The sequence below is a fragment of the Schistocerca nitens genome, chromosome 1 (assembly GCF_023898315.1).
Source record: "Schistocerca nitens isolate TAMUIC-IGC-003100 chromosome 1, iqSchNite1.1, whole genome shotgun sequence".
NCBI lineage: Eukaryota > Metazoa > Arthropoda > Insecta > Orthoptera > Acrididae > Schistocerca > Schistocerca nitens.
This window is the reverse complement of record NC_064614.1, coordinates 182,009,792-182,027,636: the sequence shown is the minus strand read 5'-3', so window position 1 is coordinate 182,027,636 and position 17,845 is coordinate 182,009,792. Positions and strand designations below refer to the sequence as shown.

General features: G+C 41.1%; 1 protein-coding gene across 1 annotated transcript in view; it reads right to left on the bottom strand.

Moving 5' to 3' along the window:
* The window catches only part of LOC126235491 (acid sphingomyelinase-like phosphodiesterase 3a), a 513,776-nt gene extending 500,694 nt beyond the window's left edge, over positions 1-13,082 (bottom strand). The window contains exon 1 of the mRNA XM_049944243.1: positions 12,953-13,082. The gene's annotated coding sequence lies outside the window, so the exon portion shown is untranslated. The remainder of the gene's footprint in view (positions 1-12,952) is intronic.
* Between the last annotated feature and the right edge of the window lie 4,763 nt (positions 13,083-17,845).

Here is a 17,845-nt window from a genome sequence, read left to right as displayed (position 1 = left end):
TAAAATTCTAGAGAACACGTTTCCTTGGTTTCTTTTGAGACGGTCCATGTATCCAAAGGGAAGAAGCTAAGTGATTCATGGTCCGAGGAAGATACCAAACAAGCAGTAACGGGTGTTGTAGGCAGCTCCTCTTGGACAAAGTGCCAGCAATATGCGACGTGGTTTCATGAAGTGTATGTGGATGAAAAAGGGTGCAAAATCTTTACTTATGATAAATACCTGTGGTTTTGACACTTGAATAGGCCTGGTGGAATAGCCTCCGCAGGCAGGAGTGGCCGTGCGGTTCTAGGCGCTACAGTCGGGAGCCGAGCGACCGCTACGGTCGCAGGTTCGAATCCTGCCTCGGGCATGGATGTGTGTGATGTCCTTAGGTTAGTTAGGTTTAAGTAGTTCTAAGTTCTAGGCGACTGATGACCTCAGAAGTTAAGTCGCATAGTGCTCAGAGCCATTTGAATAGCCTCCTGACTGGGTGGAACATCCCCACCATTTTTATATACCGTGATTTCTGTCTTCTTCAGATGTTTGTTTAATACTTCGTTCGCGTACAGGAATTCCGACTTTTCATGTACTGGAATATATTCACAATTAACGTACCGTAATTGCATCACATTGAGAGATTTTTAAAAGGTTTCATGTTACATTATATAGGCCTCATAGTTGAAATGAGTGGGGTAGCCCCGCTGTGCCCTGTGGATAGGTGACAACTGAACAGAAAAAGCAAAACCACCCAGGTGACATTGGGTTGATAACTCGAGATAAAGACGTGTAGGGAATTGTAGCAGAAAGTAAAAGGGTAATGAAAGCACTACGCATATATGTGGAATGAATAAGAAATATATATTGATGTCAAGGCTGCAGGACGGTCATACCCCGATATCTTCATATGGATTAATTTCCAAATCATTGGAGGCATTCACGCACAGGCAAGTACATGAAAGGAATTGCGTTTCATCACAAATACTCAATTAAGCCACCAGACGAAACAGAAGATACAGGCAAACATTTATTTAGCTGCTAAACATGGAAGATTCTAAGCCTTACCATACATCAAGTTCTACAACACCATTCCGTGACTCCAGCTGTAAATAACTATCTGTATGGAGATAAGGAAATGGGTGACCTGGTGAAATCAGCAGTGAGAGAAAATAGTGGATAAGCGGAATTATATGTTGTGATCGACACAAGCCATTACAAGTAAGTGGATTCCGTAAGCAAACCTTACCCATTTGTCTATAAAAACAGGAAGATGGATAATACGCAGCTAGAGACAATTTGTCAAGCCATCAAATGATCATAAGAGCCTATGACCATTTAATGATTAATATGACGATTCTTGTATATTTAAATTTACCTTTAGAGAGGCTAACGGATACAAGAGTTTACGAGGAAGTTGCCATTTTCCCTTCTTACACAACGGAACGTGTAACCAGAGGGGCTGCAGTTGTCTGCTCTGGCGTGACGTCTCAGGTAATAATCCGTACTATAGTTGTTGCTTACTTAATTCCCGTAGTAGAGAGAATAATATTAATACATAGAGATATCAGTCATAAATGGTAATTGCAACATTTCCTGTTCCTCATTTTTTCCATGCACTCTAGACAATAGGCTTGCAAATCGCATGTTGAACAAGTGAAAATAGGATTTCGTCTCCAGGGAGGACACATCCGAATAACTGTGACACATTTCAAACTCGGAGTAAGAAAAAATAAAACTAAAAAATGGTTCAAATTGCTCTGAGCACTATAGGACTTAAACATCTCAGGTCATCAGTCTTCTAGACTTAGAACTATTTAAATCTAACTAACCTAAGGACACACACACACCCATACCCGAGGTTTGATTCGAACCTGTGACCGTAGCAGCAGTGCGGTTCCGGACTGAAGCGTCTAGAACCGCTCGGCCAAGGGCATAAATATTAGTTGTGAGTAGTGTTATACAGATATGGAACACAAGACGTATTAAGCATTAGATTTTCGAGTAGGCCCTACATCGAATGGTCGCGTTACATACTGTACATAGCCCACTCAAGGTATTTCACGGCATTTCTATTCCTATCCTACATTCTGAATGAATGTTTACGGAGCTCTGAGATGTACCGGATTCACTGCTCAGAATTAACAACTGGTTTCTTATTGCCGTAAAGTGCAAGCATGATGATGGGCAATTAAATAATCAGTATAGCTTTATCCAGCCGTTTCCCCATTCTTGACCAATATAAACTGCACCTATGTTTGGCCCTTTACATGTAAACAGAAACGCTAAATTCATCAGTTCACTAGTGTCAGAGTTAATTTTTGTGTATCTTATTCCAGTATTGTGGACTGGTGAATGTTAGTCTGCTTTATGAACTACATAAGATAAAGTCTATGGAGGGGAGCTTCATACGTAACATCTTTAATTTAAAGTAGAGGGAAGAAACGCAAGGCGTAGCTTGATCCTTAGCGTTGGCCGGTTACATACGAAGTATGGAAGAAGTCGAAGAACCGGCCTAATCACTTTAAAAGGATTCATCTTATCCCAAGTGACTGTAGACACACGACTTTTGACGAAAACTATTTCAGACCTCTAGTTCACGACGAATTACGTATATCAGTCAAGGACTGGGTGGATGAATAATCTCTTATCATGTGGAACCAGCGCCAGGAGAACGTTTCGATGTTGGTACTGTGGTTATCACAGACGTGGAACGAATACATCGAAGGTCCACCGTAATGGTTGTCACCTATACGTTCTATTTCGAACTGTTGTTGGTTCATGAATAACATCGACAACGGTCTTCGATATTGTTATTGTTGACGAGAAAGTGGTGTCTCTATACCAAAATTGTAAACGAAGTGTGGAGAAAGCGTGTGTCTAAGCGCTAACGTTAGTGCCTATATATGGAGCACAACAATTAATGTCTAACGCAAACAAGTAGTTTCTATCCTTCGTAATATGCTTTCAAAGATTTCGCTGTAACTGTTAGTATATGTTGCTACCTAATATTCCTAACGTTATTTGATGTATTTTATTATTTTATTTTATTATTTATTTTATTATTTTATTCTTTATCATTTTATTACCTATTGCACACAAATTACAAAGTACGTTCGCTCGTTCTTAAAAGATATAACAGACTTTGGAAGGCGTTTCCGCAAGGACTACTTACCCACACAAATTTCTACTGTCCATCTGCCTCCTGTGATTGAATTTCCATATTTTTCTTTCCCTGTTTAATATTTTCATAATGAAAATTCTCCTGTCTTACTCGTGTCGCAAAACACTGTCAGACGAAGATTCGTTGATTCGTCTTTATGGCACTTGTGCATATAAAACCGTGCAAAATTAAGTATAATATGTGATGTACATGCTATGGAAATATAGATTTTACCTGAATATTTACAAATGTAGTATTTTTCTTGTATCTGACTGTTACGAAATCAGTTCGTGGTAGCCATATACAGTATACACCGAGGACAAATACCGCAAGCTTTGCGCTACTATGCGCTTAAGATGGGAAGATGAGTGGAAAATGTGACACATACATCCAGCCCCTTAGATCCAGACGAAGTTTTGTGGATACAATAGAGATTGGATAATTTTTTTTAATTTTCTTAGATTCAAAAAATGAAAACTAATATGACATCAGCCTAATTGGACCCTAAATGCTCGTCGAAATAAAGAACTTATGGTAGCAGTACGAACCAAGAAGGATGTTATTAACGCAAGAATTGCTATTCGCTGAAGGAAGTTAACGGTTGGTTGGCCATTTCTATCTAATGGCGTAACATTCTCTGTTACTTTACTGTTTGAGCGACTAGGGTGGACGGGCATTTGGGTGCAGAACTAATACACTCAGTTCAAGATGTACGAAATACAAGGGTTGTCCAGAAAGCAAGTTCTGATCCATCTCGAAATGGAAACCACAGTGGAAACCAGAAATGTTTAATTTGCAACAGCTAGGTACGCCTTCTACCTACTTCTCTACATAGTTGCCGCTCTAACGTCGAGTTTTGTCGTAGCGTTGTATCGACTTTTCAATATTCTCGTCACAGAAAGCAGCCACCTGTACTTCCGGCCAGTTATCTGCACAGGTCTGCAGCTCGTTGTCTGTGGAAGAATTTTGTCTTCATAGCCAGAGATTCTTGTGAGCAGAGATGAGACTCAGGGGGAGCCAATTACGGACTGTATTGTGGGCGAACAAACACTTCTCATCGGAAACGTTGCAGGAGCATATTCATTGCCCCTGCGGTGTGCGGCCGAGAATTGGCATGAAGAAGGAACTGCTCGACAGTTGTGTTATGTGGGCTGCATGACACAGGCGAAATCTCTAACCCTGCCCTCATAATTGGCGGGAGGCGCTATTCCCTACTCGTCTTTACGTGCTCACTGTTCACTCAAAACTGAAAAGAGCGTCGCGACACGATCGACGGGCATACTGCCCAACACATCTGTGCAAAACTTTACCAGATTTTCCCAGTGGTTTCCATTTCGCGAGCGATCGGAACTTACTTTCTGGACAACCCTCGTACCTCCTCACGCACAAATTGCGAATGAGCAACTAAATTGTCGGCATGAATTTCATTCCCGTGAAATTTTTTCTTCAACGTAAGGAAAAATCCTCTACACTCGTATCGGAGTGACGCTCGAAGGAAGGGAGCATCTCAAGCGGAAGGAGCTATTACAAAACTGTAGAAGTACACAAATGATTCAAGTAAGTGAAGTACGATGACTTACAAGGAAAGCTACGACAGGACCTTCGCAAATTCTCGTCGTAAATTATTCTCGGAAGATTGTATTAAATATTCTAAGAAGCTATGGCAAAGACAAAAACTGTTTGACCACGAGTGCATGTAAAGAAATCTCCCTCATCCTGCTTCCAGGTATGTGTTCTGCACAAATCGGTCGCAAATTCACGGCGAATCCTAGACCGTCACTGGTGCAGAGTATTAGATAAATATTGGAAAGGAAATAAAGCGTCTCATGTGTCAAGAGTTTCTTAAGCTGCGCTGTGAAACGGAATCGATTTACCTATATCTTATGCATAACAATGACTTGAAGGAGATCTTTTGTCAAACTAATATTGCCAGAGCGTGATGTACACAGGAAAAAGGACACAGAATGGAACAAAGATTTCGAAACTTGATGTTACTCTAATATGATGAGATGAAAAGGTTTTTTTTTTTTCCTTGGACTACGAAGACTGGCCTTAAAGTAACGGTAATGCCCCTCAGTCGCTTCGACTACCGGAAGCTAATGACACTCTAATTACGAGTGATGTATTGACAGCCATCAGTCATGTCAAACTGATGTATCCACTGTCTATCGATTTCTGGAGACCATTCAGAATAATTCCTGTTTAGTGAGGAAAACCTCTCCCGAACTGGTACTTAAATGTGTCGCAGGAATCGTGTAATCTACGTGGACGAGAAGCCATCACTGTATAAAGAATGAGCATGACACACACACACACACACACACACACACACAAATGTTACGAAGTTGGCTCATAGTGGTGTTTGATGCGAGAAAGAGGAACTTAATGTACCGAAAGAGGTGGAGCGTAATGGTCCTTAGACAACTAGCTGAAGAGATACGTGGGCCTACTGCATCACCACCCTGGGGGTGCTCTAATAGATTTTCTCTTTTATTCCTATGGTGGTCACACACAGGTCTGCCTCATGTTTTATGTTTTCCACACTTCTATATACCGTACCTGACGAATTCCAAAATCGTTTCTTCAGCAGTTCTACGACCGAATTCTTTCCACGACATTTGTCCAATCACATCTTGTTTCGCTTCTATCATGATACTGATATAAGCAGGTTCGATTCGATTCTGTCGTATTTGATTATCTCACAATTCCAGTCGGGCATCCGTTGACAGGGAATGCAGGGCATTGACGGTTTCGATTACATAGCTGATTTACATTGACCAGGAATTCGTTTTTTTCCTGTAGTAAGCAATTATATTTAATCAATAAATAATTCGTGAAAATAAATTTACGGGTCTCCTCAGACCCTTAACGTTCGCGACTGGTCTGTACTTTTCTCACAATTACTCCTGTGTATGACACCAAAATCTTATCAAATGCGCGGAGTTCCTTTACAATACGAACGAGCTACAAATACAAGTAGTGAGGTGATACAGTGGTTACGACACCAGATGCGTCCTGTGAGAAACGAAATACTCTTTCTGTCACATTATCCCGAATCAAATTTACTTTAACATTTATGCTTAGTTCAAGGAGAGTTACTTCAGCAGTGCTAAAGGCGATTTCTTCGTCATATTTTTCCCGCTATGCCAGTATTATTTTTGTAATCGGCTCCATGTTGCTATTTAATGGAATTACTTACGTATAAAGATAACTATTTTGCAATGTAGTTTTTTATTTTCATATTGATTCAACAAATCCAGAAAGGATTTATGTGGCACTCAGAGATAATGTGAGATACATACGTCGTGTTTTATATATAACACTCCGTATTTCTTTTTCTCTAGTTTCCTATAATTTATTTCGAGCTGACATTTCCATCTTCAGGGAAAGTGAGTTTCAATCGAGACTTTTCATCACGGGCTGGAAATATATTTTACTACTTCTTCGTTAGTTCCTCTATATTCTTAGAAACTCATTATAAGCATATCGTCATAACTGATGCATGAAAACACAGCAGTTTTACTTTAGTCAATGTAGTAAACACAACAAAAAAGACAACGTAACGATACCGAATACTTTGAATACACTATGGCACGATGAAAGCGAAACTCTTGAATGCACTTGCGAAGAGAGATTACACAGAGGAGGCAAAAGTCCATAAAAAATCAGGTACGGGTACTGACAGATAAGGCGACGATAGCAACTGTGAAGTATTTTTGCTGACAATCCGTGAGAAACGAATAATAAGAAATTCGCCAAAAATTGGACAATACTTGCCACCTAGTGCTTCACAAGTTTCCATAAATTCACACAACTGTATATTCGCAGCGCCTTCGACTATATTTACGTGGTGCTAAAGCAGCGTCTATGATACCTATTTAGTAGTCTCGGCGTCATGCATATGTACTTTTATGCACATTTAACGTATCCAGTTATCGCAAAGTAACAGATTCTCCACTAATATCGATTTTCTAGAATTAATCACGATAAAGCAAGGCCAGAAAAGGGGGTTTCATTTTGCGGTTTATCCTTCTCGCTGGATAAACAGATTCTTTGTGTACATATTACGTAGGAGTCCTAGTGCGACGTAAAGAGGGAACCTGGCGGATCGTTAATGCTGTTTTTGATGTAAACAAATTAATTCCAAGCGGTCAAGCAGCGAGTGGATACAGTTTGCGCTTCATACGTCACTGTCAAGCGACTGATACGAAAATAAATGGAGTGGGGACCAATACTGCGTGAACTGTAGTGCTAGAGCAATGCAATGATGTACTTAACAGTAACCACGCGAAGAAAAATGAAAGTATTTACAGTATGATGTTGTCTGGTACATAATCTGCATGGATACGATCGTCGACAGTCTCAGAAGGTAAATATCGTCTAACTACCAGCCTAAAAGATGACTTTAGTTTTGATGCCACCCCTGCGTCTAGCTGGCTGGCACTTATTATCGTAGAGGATTTTCATTCACTGTACCAATCGCCAGGTAACTCCGTGTAAGCAGCTTCAGCTAAATATTGTCAAGCAGACACTGCTAAGATGTTATCAGCGAACTAAATACTTGAAGAACGTGAGAAATAAAAGTGAAACATTAGTTTCAAACGGGCGGATGGGACCTTAGGCCATAAGGTCTACAGAAAAGGTACACATACTGATCGCTACCTCCATAAGAACTCAAACCACCACCCTAGGCAAAAGAGGGGGGTCATAAAAACACTAGTGGATAGGGCCAATAATATTTGTGAACCAGGCTATTTACAAGAAGAACTAAATCATTTACGAATGGCCTTTGCGAAAAATGGTTATACGAAAAACGAGATTAACCGAGCACTTCACCCAAATAGAAAAATGCCTAAAAATAGGAGACAGCAACAACCATCAGCTGGAAAAGTATTTCTTCCGTTCATCCATTATATCACGGATCGCATTGGAAAAGTACTAGCCAAGTTTCAGGTAGAGACCATTTTTAGACCTAATAAGAAAATTAGTGAATGCTTAAGATCAACAAAAGATGCTCGTCACCCCCTAGCCACCCCCGGGGTTTATAAAATTCCGTGCAGTTGTGGCAGGGTTTACATAGGAACTACAAAAAGAAGCATCAATACACGGTTGACGGAGTACAAAAGAAACTGTCGCTTGGGACATATCGACAAATCGGCAGTAGCGGAACATGTTTTTAAGGATGAAGATCACGAAATAAAATTTGGTGAAACAAGCGTGCTAGCGAGGACGTCGCACTATTATACACGTATGTGTAGAGAGGCAATTGAAATCCACAAACATCAATACAATTTTAATCGTAAAGAAGAAGGATTAAAATTGGATAAGATATGGCGGTCGACGTTGCATCAATCACGTGACAATCGATTGCCTGCAATCGAGAGAACAGACGATAGCCAGAGATAGCTGCACATCGACGCCACGTGACGTGTGGTGGCGCCCCCTACGATCTCTATACAAGCGGCGGCCCCAGCTCCTAGCAGCCAGTCGTCGACTCACCTCGGAAGATGTTCTCCGTAGTTGAGAACGAAACGTCAGGGAGAAGAAGTTCTACAGATCGACCACGGCATCTTAGCCCGGAAGAGTTTACTGATAAATGAAACTTTAGCAGTAAGAGAATCGGTGACACTCCTACATAATGTAAAAATGCAGAAGCCAGGGTGATTCTACTACGTCTCATTCGCGTTGTTTTGTAAGAAACTGGATTCCCTTTAAGAGTTATACATTGGTCGCCGAAAGGAGACTGTGTTACAGTTGCAGCGAATGTCATATGAAAGCGATTAACGACATCAAATTTAAATTAGTGTCAACAAAGTGTCGTATTAAATCTCTAGGCAATTCTACTGCTTTCACGGATAGTTCAAAGTTTGTTACATATTTCCATACCTGTGCCAGTTTACGGTATGTTTGCATTATTGCAGAGTCACCTATATGCTGCCATTCTCGTAATTTTCCACACTCCATTTTCAATTTTCACTTTGTTCATTCTATGTCGCCCAATAAACCACGTAAAACTTAGTCACAAACCGTAAATCTCAAACTTTTCGGAATTTGAATTAGCTAGTTGTTTAAAATTATTTTGTACAATCGCGTGTCGTCGTCACTGTGAGTATGAATTCTACTATAGAACTTCATAATTCTCTCTGTTAGACTTACCGAACGAGGTGGTGCAATTTTTAGCACACTACACTCGCGTTCGGAAGAACGACGGTTCAGATGCGTGTCTAACAATCCAGGTTTAAACTGTTCGTGATTTTCCTAAATCTCTTCAGGCAGATCCCGGGATGGCGGCCAACTTTCCCAATTCCTGAAATATTTACAGCATTTATTCTGTCTCCAACGATCTCATTTCCTAATGGACGTGAACCTCTCATCTTCGTTTTCTCCCTTCTTTCATGCTTACGAGGGGATCGTAAGAACTTCCCCTCAGGGATGTGATTCATATTGACAGTATGTGTAGAGATGACTATGACTTTAACGTATGTAAACACTTAACAGGAAGATCCAACTCCCAACTGTTTTCGAGAAAATAGAGTTCGAAAAATTGAGGCATCCTTATAGGAAACTTCCTGGCAGATTAAAACAGTGTGCCGGACCGAGACTCGAACTCGGGACCTTTGCCTTTCGTGGGCAAGTGCACTTGCCCGCGAAAGGCAAAGGTCCCTAGTTCGAGTGTCGCTCCGGCACACAGTTTTAATCTTCCAGGAAGTTTCATAACAGCGCACACTCCGCTGCAGAGTGAAAATCTCATTCTGGAAACATCCTTATAGGCTTCGTTTGGTCGCGAGAATTAAGGGGTTCCGCAGCCGAACGAATAAGCGCTTACTTTCGTAAACGCCAGCTCTGCGGGGCGAATCTCGCTGCCCGTATTTTTTTTTCTCATTTCCACGTAACTCTAACAACAAATATGCGTAGAACGCCACGAAATTGTCTGATAATCGAAAGCTGTTTACGAATGTTAACGCAGACATTTTGCAATAGATACAACGAAAAACCCATGGACATGCAAAACTTCGGCGTTCATTACATGCGCTGTACATCACAATTATTATTGTTTCCCGTGTTTCCATGATCAGTATAATCCGGATCCGCGCAGTGGTCCATATTTTACACAGAATACTTGTCAGAAATGTTGATGTAATAGTATCGATAAAACGACTATACTGATTTGATCGGAACTTCTCGTGTATACTTTTTTCTATACCCAATCTCGTTAAGAATTTCCTTTTTCCTTTCCACAGTATAAAGGTTACGAAAAAAGAAATGAATCATTAAACACTGATATTCTGCACAGTCATAATAAATCTTTTGCTAGAATTACGCAGGAGTGAGAAAAAGGAAGTTTCAGCAGCGAGATTATTTGCACAGACTTTACAATATGTAATAACAACAAATCGGAATATTTTAAGCGAATAATATCAAAGAATCCGGTTCGCACCATGCTACAGAAAAGCGTCATTATTAATGGAGTGCTGCTCATTCAATTTACAGTGAGTTGTGATCTATCAGACTGTACCATTCATCCATTCATTTATTTACGGGTTCAGGTGTCAGGCGACAGAAACTAAATATGCATTGCGTGAGTCGATTTTCTCTTAAAACAATAATGTTACATTGATACAATTCTTTTATCTTTCGTTTCTCGTCAACGTTTCACATATCAGTTGAGCCATTGCAATTCAAATGTTACAATTTGGTCTGCACAATAAAATTTTCCGTATCATTTTGCAAAATATTTTTAAAATTTCATTTCCTTCTTTTTACAAAATTTATCGTGCGCAGGGAAAACATGTTATGAAATATGTGCACCATTGTGCCTGCTACTTTCGAAAAACCGCAGTGGAAAATACACTCAAATAGATCTTAACACTGAAGGGAAAAAGAAATGTTGACAATCGACCGTGTTAAAATATGAATTACAGAAGTTCGATATTAACAGAACTGTTGGTTTTTGACATTAGAAATCAACTCCTTTTTCTTACCTCATTTAGACGTAAAAGACTTTTTGTGAGATAAATAGACGCCGTCTTGCATAAAGTATACAATATTACAATCTTTATATACAACTTTTTCACAGTTTACGACACCCATCCAATGATTTAATCTTAAATTATTAAATGCCTTCATCCACTGACCCAGTTAACATTTATTGCTTTCAAATACTGCGAAAGATACACTGTTAACATTCTGTTACCATATGAAAACTCAAAAATCAATTGTCAGTTTCCCAACCGACGGTTGCAAAATAAGCAGATCATTGCCACATATCCTCCCTGTTTAACCACATACCATACGAGGAAATCATTGGCAACAAAACACCAAGGTGACAGAGTTTGCTACTTATGCCATCTTCATTTTTGTGAACCAAAAGTAATCACTACTAGCATAATGGAGGGAATTCAGCGGTCAAAAGCAGTCAGCATATACACAGCAAGAGTAAATAGAGCCTACTGTGTAACTACCAATAACACTCCCCCTCCCCCCCTTTTTCGCAGATTCTTTAAAATAATGTAACTCCCTCGTATAAAACAAGTTTCACCCAGCTCGATGTTTATTACATCATTTTCTTCCGATCTGTGTGTCACATAATGGTATAATTTTTCGCGTACTTTCAGTGCTACAGGGAGAATGTATTGCGAGTGGAGCTAGCAACAAAGAAGTAATACATTAAACCTTCATGGTGAAGTTTTACAAAGAGAACAGTGAAAATAAACTACGCAATCAATTACTTTTCTTTCGTTACTTTATGGGAGATATCAGCGACAAAATAATTTTAAAGAGCTGAAATTATGTGGAAGGTTTGTTGGAAGCCGCTAACTCCTCTTATTCTCAAATACTAAATGAATATATCCCGTGTAATTTGCGCACCGTGAGTTATGTTGACTCAAGATGTATACAGATTCTAACTGTAACACTGTGTGTTCAACCTATGACATTCTCTTAATGAGTTCATTATGACTGCATATTAAATTTTTAAATTCATTCAGTTGTTATATGAAATATTGAAAATCAAATTTTTTACCCTGGAGGCAACTTGCAACTGGGGCTCACCTGGTTAGTCGTTTAGTAATACAGATAATGTGGCACACTTTTAGTCTAACACTTTTTTCAATGAACGACAATGCAGCCGCGTTTCTTAAGAATCTCTGTCGGTGAGTTAAATCTAGTTAGATGAGGAACTCCATTATTGGTCTCAAAATGGTATGTTTCATTCTCCAACGTATTTTTCGGAGCACTGCATCCTTATAAGCGCTTCGAAGTTTCAGAAAGCATCTTTGCGATGTGAGTCCGGTGGAAACGTGGTTCGCCGTCTAGAGACCTTTCTTGCGATGTCAACGCGATGAAAATGCTGCTCAGTGGACGAGTTGCCCCTTCGTCTCATACAAGATCTCCGTATAGAACCATCCTCACGTTATTTTTCACTCACATGCACAGCAAACACGTGTTGTAGAGTACAGTCTTTTGTGTGTTAAACTTTGCTAGTACGAGAAAAAAATATTAGCGATGTCGGATGAGAGGACACGGCAAGCCCTTGACGTACGGTTCCTTCTGATGGACGCAGTGAAAAAGAAATTTCAATAGTAAAACGAAGATATGATGATGAAGCTGTGTGCAGAAACGAACGAAAACGAGTAAATTACACAGTTATACGATAGTAAACCTTATCTGTCACTTATTCGGTGGAATTCTTGGCCACATTCTGTAGTGAGACGGAGAATGAGCAAGACTAAAATTTGGAAAAAAAAATATGTACAGTACAAAAAATAACATGTATAAACTATGAATGCAACTTTGTCCGTTCAGCTCCCGACTTACCTGTTGTGATTCTAATGGAGTCCCCTCGGAGAGAAGCACTAGTCAAAGGACGGCATTGTCTTGTTTAGGAGCTTGTCCTGCCGGCACACTCGTCAGATTTTTTAATATTTCAGGAAGATACAATTACTCCTCTCTAGTAAATACGAGCAACACGCTACGTAAAATATGAAAATAAGCGATATAAGCTACACCAGATTCGAAAGTTACGGATCCAGTGTTTATAGATTCATTGCATAGAGCCCGTAAGGTCTCTTGTAGACTGTGGCACGTTAGTTTCGTAACGTTGAACTTCAGTTTACAGTATCAGTTCGAGAACCAGCTGCTTTAGTTTCCGGTGAAGATCCTCATTTTGGGGAGGAAAAAATCAGAAAGTTGTGTGTTTAAATGGAGAGTGAATTACGGTGTTTTTCTAGTCCCGTGAAGGGGGTGTAACGCCTAGCGGTCAGGGCCACCTGTGACCTTTTCCAGTTGACGTCCGACAGCCGCTGTGCCGCAGCGTGTTCCGGCTGGAGACGCTCGCGGCGGCCACCTGTCGCGGGGTCCCTGGTCGGCCGTGTAACTTCGCGAGCGCGCGCGGGACCTGCGACCCGCTGTGGAGCGCGGGGTGACGTGGAGCGAGCGAGCGAGCACGAACGCCGTCCGGCCGTGGCTGTCTCCGGCAGCCGACTCTCGCGTCGCAGACCGCCGCGCCGCCGCTGCCGCCCCGCTTCACTAGCGGCGTCGCCGCAGAGCGCATGCGCGAGCGCCGCTTCGCTTACTCTGGGAAACGTCACTGGTGAACGCCTGATTGTCGCCGGAGTAACGGCTGTTGCGCCGCTGTCGTGCGATTAAACGCACAGCGGATTGGCTTACGTACGCCGGTCACCGAGTTTACACGTAGTTAAAGAGACTGGACTCCTTGAGAGACTGAAGGTTAATTCAGTGACACGAGGTTCATTCTAGATTTGTATTTTTTGAAGCTTACCTACATACACTGACGGACATTAAAACAGCAACTCGACGAAGGCGGCATATACAAAAAAACATGAAAGTACCGGGTGATCAAAAAGTCAGTATAAATTTGAGAACCGAATAAATCACGGAATAATGTAGATAGAGAGGTACAAATTGACACACATGCTTGGAATGACATGGGGTTTTATTAGAACCAAAAAGATACAAAAGTTCAAAGAATGTCCGACAGATGGCGCTTCATCTGATCAGAATAGCAATAATTAGCATCCCAAAGTAAGACAAAGCAAAGACGAAGTTCTTTACAGGAAATGCTCAATATGTCCACCATCATTCCTCAACAATAGCTGTAGTCGAGGAATATGTTGTAAACAGCACTGTAAAGCACGTCCGGAGTTATGGTGAGAACTGGCGTCGGATGTTGTCACTCAGCATCCCTAGAGATGTCGGTCGATCACGATACACTTGCGACTTCAGGTAGCGCCAAAGCCAATAATCGCACGGACTGGGGTATGGGGCCCTGGAAGGCCAAGCATGACGAAAGTGGCGGTTGAGCACACGATCATCACCAAACAACGCGCGCAAGAGATCTTTCACGCGTCTAGCAACATAGGGTGGAGCGCCATCCTGCATAAACATCGAACGTTCCAGCTGGTGGTTATTACCCAAGCTGGGGATGATGCGATTCTGTAACATATCGGCGTACCTCTCACCCGTCACGGTAGCAGTTTCAGTTACAAAACCAGGATCACGCATTTCCTCGAAGAAAAAAGGACCTATAATGGTAGATGTGGTAAATCCAACCCATACCGTGACTTTCTCGTCGCGCAATGGAGTTTCCACGATAGTTCTAGGATTTTCGGTAGCCCAATTTCTGCAGTCGTGGGCGTTGACAGTTCCTCGGAGCGTGAAATGAGCTTCGTCGGTCCACAACACGTTACTCAACCTATCGTCATCTTCCGCCATCTTTTTAAACGCCCACACCGCAAATGCCCTCCGCTTCACTAAATCTCCAGGTAACAGTTCATGATGCCGATGGATTTTGTACGGATAGCATCGGAGGGTACGCCTCAGTGCCAACCAAACAGTAGTGTATGGATTGTCGGTGCGATGTGCGACTGCACGGGCGCTGACTTCCCTGTGCATAGACGAACACGCTACAGTCTCCATTTCTTCCTGAACTGTCTCAGCAATATTACGCCTTGTGCTCGGTCGGCCACTACGGGGTCTATCGTCTAAACAACCCGTGGCTTCGAACTTCGAAATCATTCTCGCCACAGCTGCATTTGTCAACGGACCTTTGCCCATTCGAATCCCCGTCCTATGGAGATAGAATCGTAACGCTGAACTAGCACATTCCCCATTCTGATAATACAGCTTCACTAAAAGCGCCTTTTGAGGTAACGTCAACATGCTGCGACTGCTGGCGCATCTGATTCTCTCTCTCATTACAGCTCCTTTTATACGCGATTGTCATGCGCAGTACTGAACTTTTGCTGTCCAGCGCCATCTGTTGGACATTTTGTGAACTTTGTTTCTTTTCGATTTTAATAAAACCCCATGTCATTCCAAGCATGTGTGTCAATTTTTACCTATCTACATTATTCCGTGGTTTATTAAGTTTTAAAATTTATACTGACTTATTGATCACCCGCTAAGTGATGTAATTTATCAATTGAAGACACAAAGTCTGTGTATGAGTCCGCGATCATTTTGGTTTTAGCACTTTTTTTCCCCAAGTCCGTCTTGATCACATAGATTCCTTTACACTTTATGACCGGTTTCGGCTTATCGCCATCTTCAGATCTGTTGTAAATATAAATATTGTGTAAGCGACCAGCGGATTGGCGTGTGCCGGCAGCCGGCGACGAGGAGACTGGGCCGTTCTCTGTGAGCTCAGCCACAGGAAAACAAGGAAGTCATTCAGAGAAGTCACGACGTATTCGCAATCGATGCTGCACTCTAATATCGATTATCAATTTTCTATTTTTAACTAAGGGTCACTAATTTATTAATTGTGTTATGATTTCGTTCACTGTTAACTGATCTGAGTATAGAAGATTTTGTGATTTTTTATTTTTATTTTTTATACTTTTTATAATGGCATTCATAAAAGTGGTATGTTGCCTAACCAGGCAAGGGGCTGTATTGTATATTATTTGTACTTTTCGTGTATTTCAAATATGAGTCTAATTTAATATATAGTATATCAGTATATGTTATTTATGACAGACGCTCCTTTAGCCAAGGGGGGAAAATTTTTTATCTAAAAACAATGCATACCGCATTTTAATCTTTATATTGGTGTGTACTCTGCCTAAAGTGACCTTTTGCTGGCATTAGGTTTTTGTATCAATACAGACGCAATCTGAGTATTAGCACTCACATGTTTAACTTGACGGTGATTTATATCAGAATATTTTAACGGTATGTATGACTGCCATACATGGCTATAAATATTTTTATATTTTATATTTCATGCATCACTAAGACTTGTATAGCTTTAATCTTAGATAATTGAACCTGGTCGCTTACACAATATTTATATTTACAACAAATGTGAAGGCGGCGATTAGCCGAAACCGGTCATAAAGTGTAAAGAAATCTATGTGATCAAGACGGACTTGTGAAAATAAAAGTGATAAGTGATGTGAACTACACCATATTCGAAAGTTACGGCTCCAGTGGTTACAGATTCATTGCACAGAGCTTGTAAGGTCTCTTGTAGGCTGTGGCACGTTAGTTCCGTAAGGCTGAAGTTCGGTTCAGTTTACAGTATCAACTCGAGAACCCCATTTTGGGAAGAAAATATCATAAATTTGTGTGTTGAAATGGAGACTGAATTCCGGTGTCTCGAGTCCGTGAAGGGGGTGAAACGCCTAAACGCTTAGTGGTCAGAGCCACACATACACACACACAAATCTAAGTTTACCGTGATAACAAAACAGTGTGACTTTTTTACATACAGTAAATGAAACATCCGTTATACCACATATGTCTCTCTACTCATTAAGTCTTGTACCGTAGATGTGCATTTAATACAGGTAACATTTAAATCAAACTGTGTACCTCCGGTAACACGCAAAATGTCCAGCTTGTATTGAATCTCTTGCCACACATTCGGTAACATTTCTGGTGCGATTGTGCCAATGGAATCTCAGATGCTTTTTACAATGCCACCACATCAGGAACTGCTGTTTTATGCGTAATATCTTTCACATATATTCAAAATAGAAAAATAAGGGGTGGCGTCAGGTAATCTCGAAAGCCGTGGAATTCGGTCGTCTCTGGCAGTCCAAGTGATGGGGAACGTTTCATTAAGAAAATCGCCGGATGAGGGGGAGCGTCATTTTACTGAAATATGCCAGTGTCTTGCATATCCTGTAGCTGAGGAATGACGTAATTCAGCAACATGTCTAGGTTAATATATGTATCCACTGACATTGCTTTCAAGGAAGAAAAATGGGCCAGTCACTGGATCACCCATTACCCCACACCACACATTAACCTTTGGATTTTCAAATCCTCAGATCACGAAATTATGGCTCTTAACTGAGCCACAAACATTAAATGTAGCCACATCTGGAAAACGCACACGCTTCAATAAATCATTGTCCTCATCCAAACGGATCAGTACGTCCACTACAAATAGTTCATTCACTTTTTGGGCGATCATCTGGTTGTAATGCATGAACTGTTTGCGCTTTGTACGCATACAAGTACCCATTGTCTAGGGATAGCGCCTTTGATTCATAATCAAAAACGTCTTCGGTCCCGGGTTCGATACACGCCACTGCCTAAATTTTGATAAATAATCAGCATTGGCGGCCGAAGACTTCCGGCATAAGAAGTCAGCCTCATTCTGCCAACAGCCTTGTCCAAGAGGGCGGAGGAGCGTATAGAGGTTCGGGGCACTCTCTTGTCCTAGGGGTGGGAAATTGC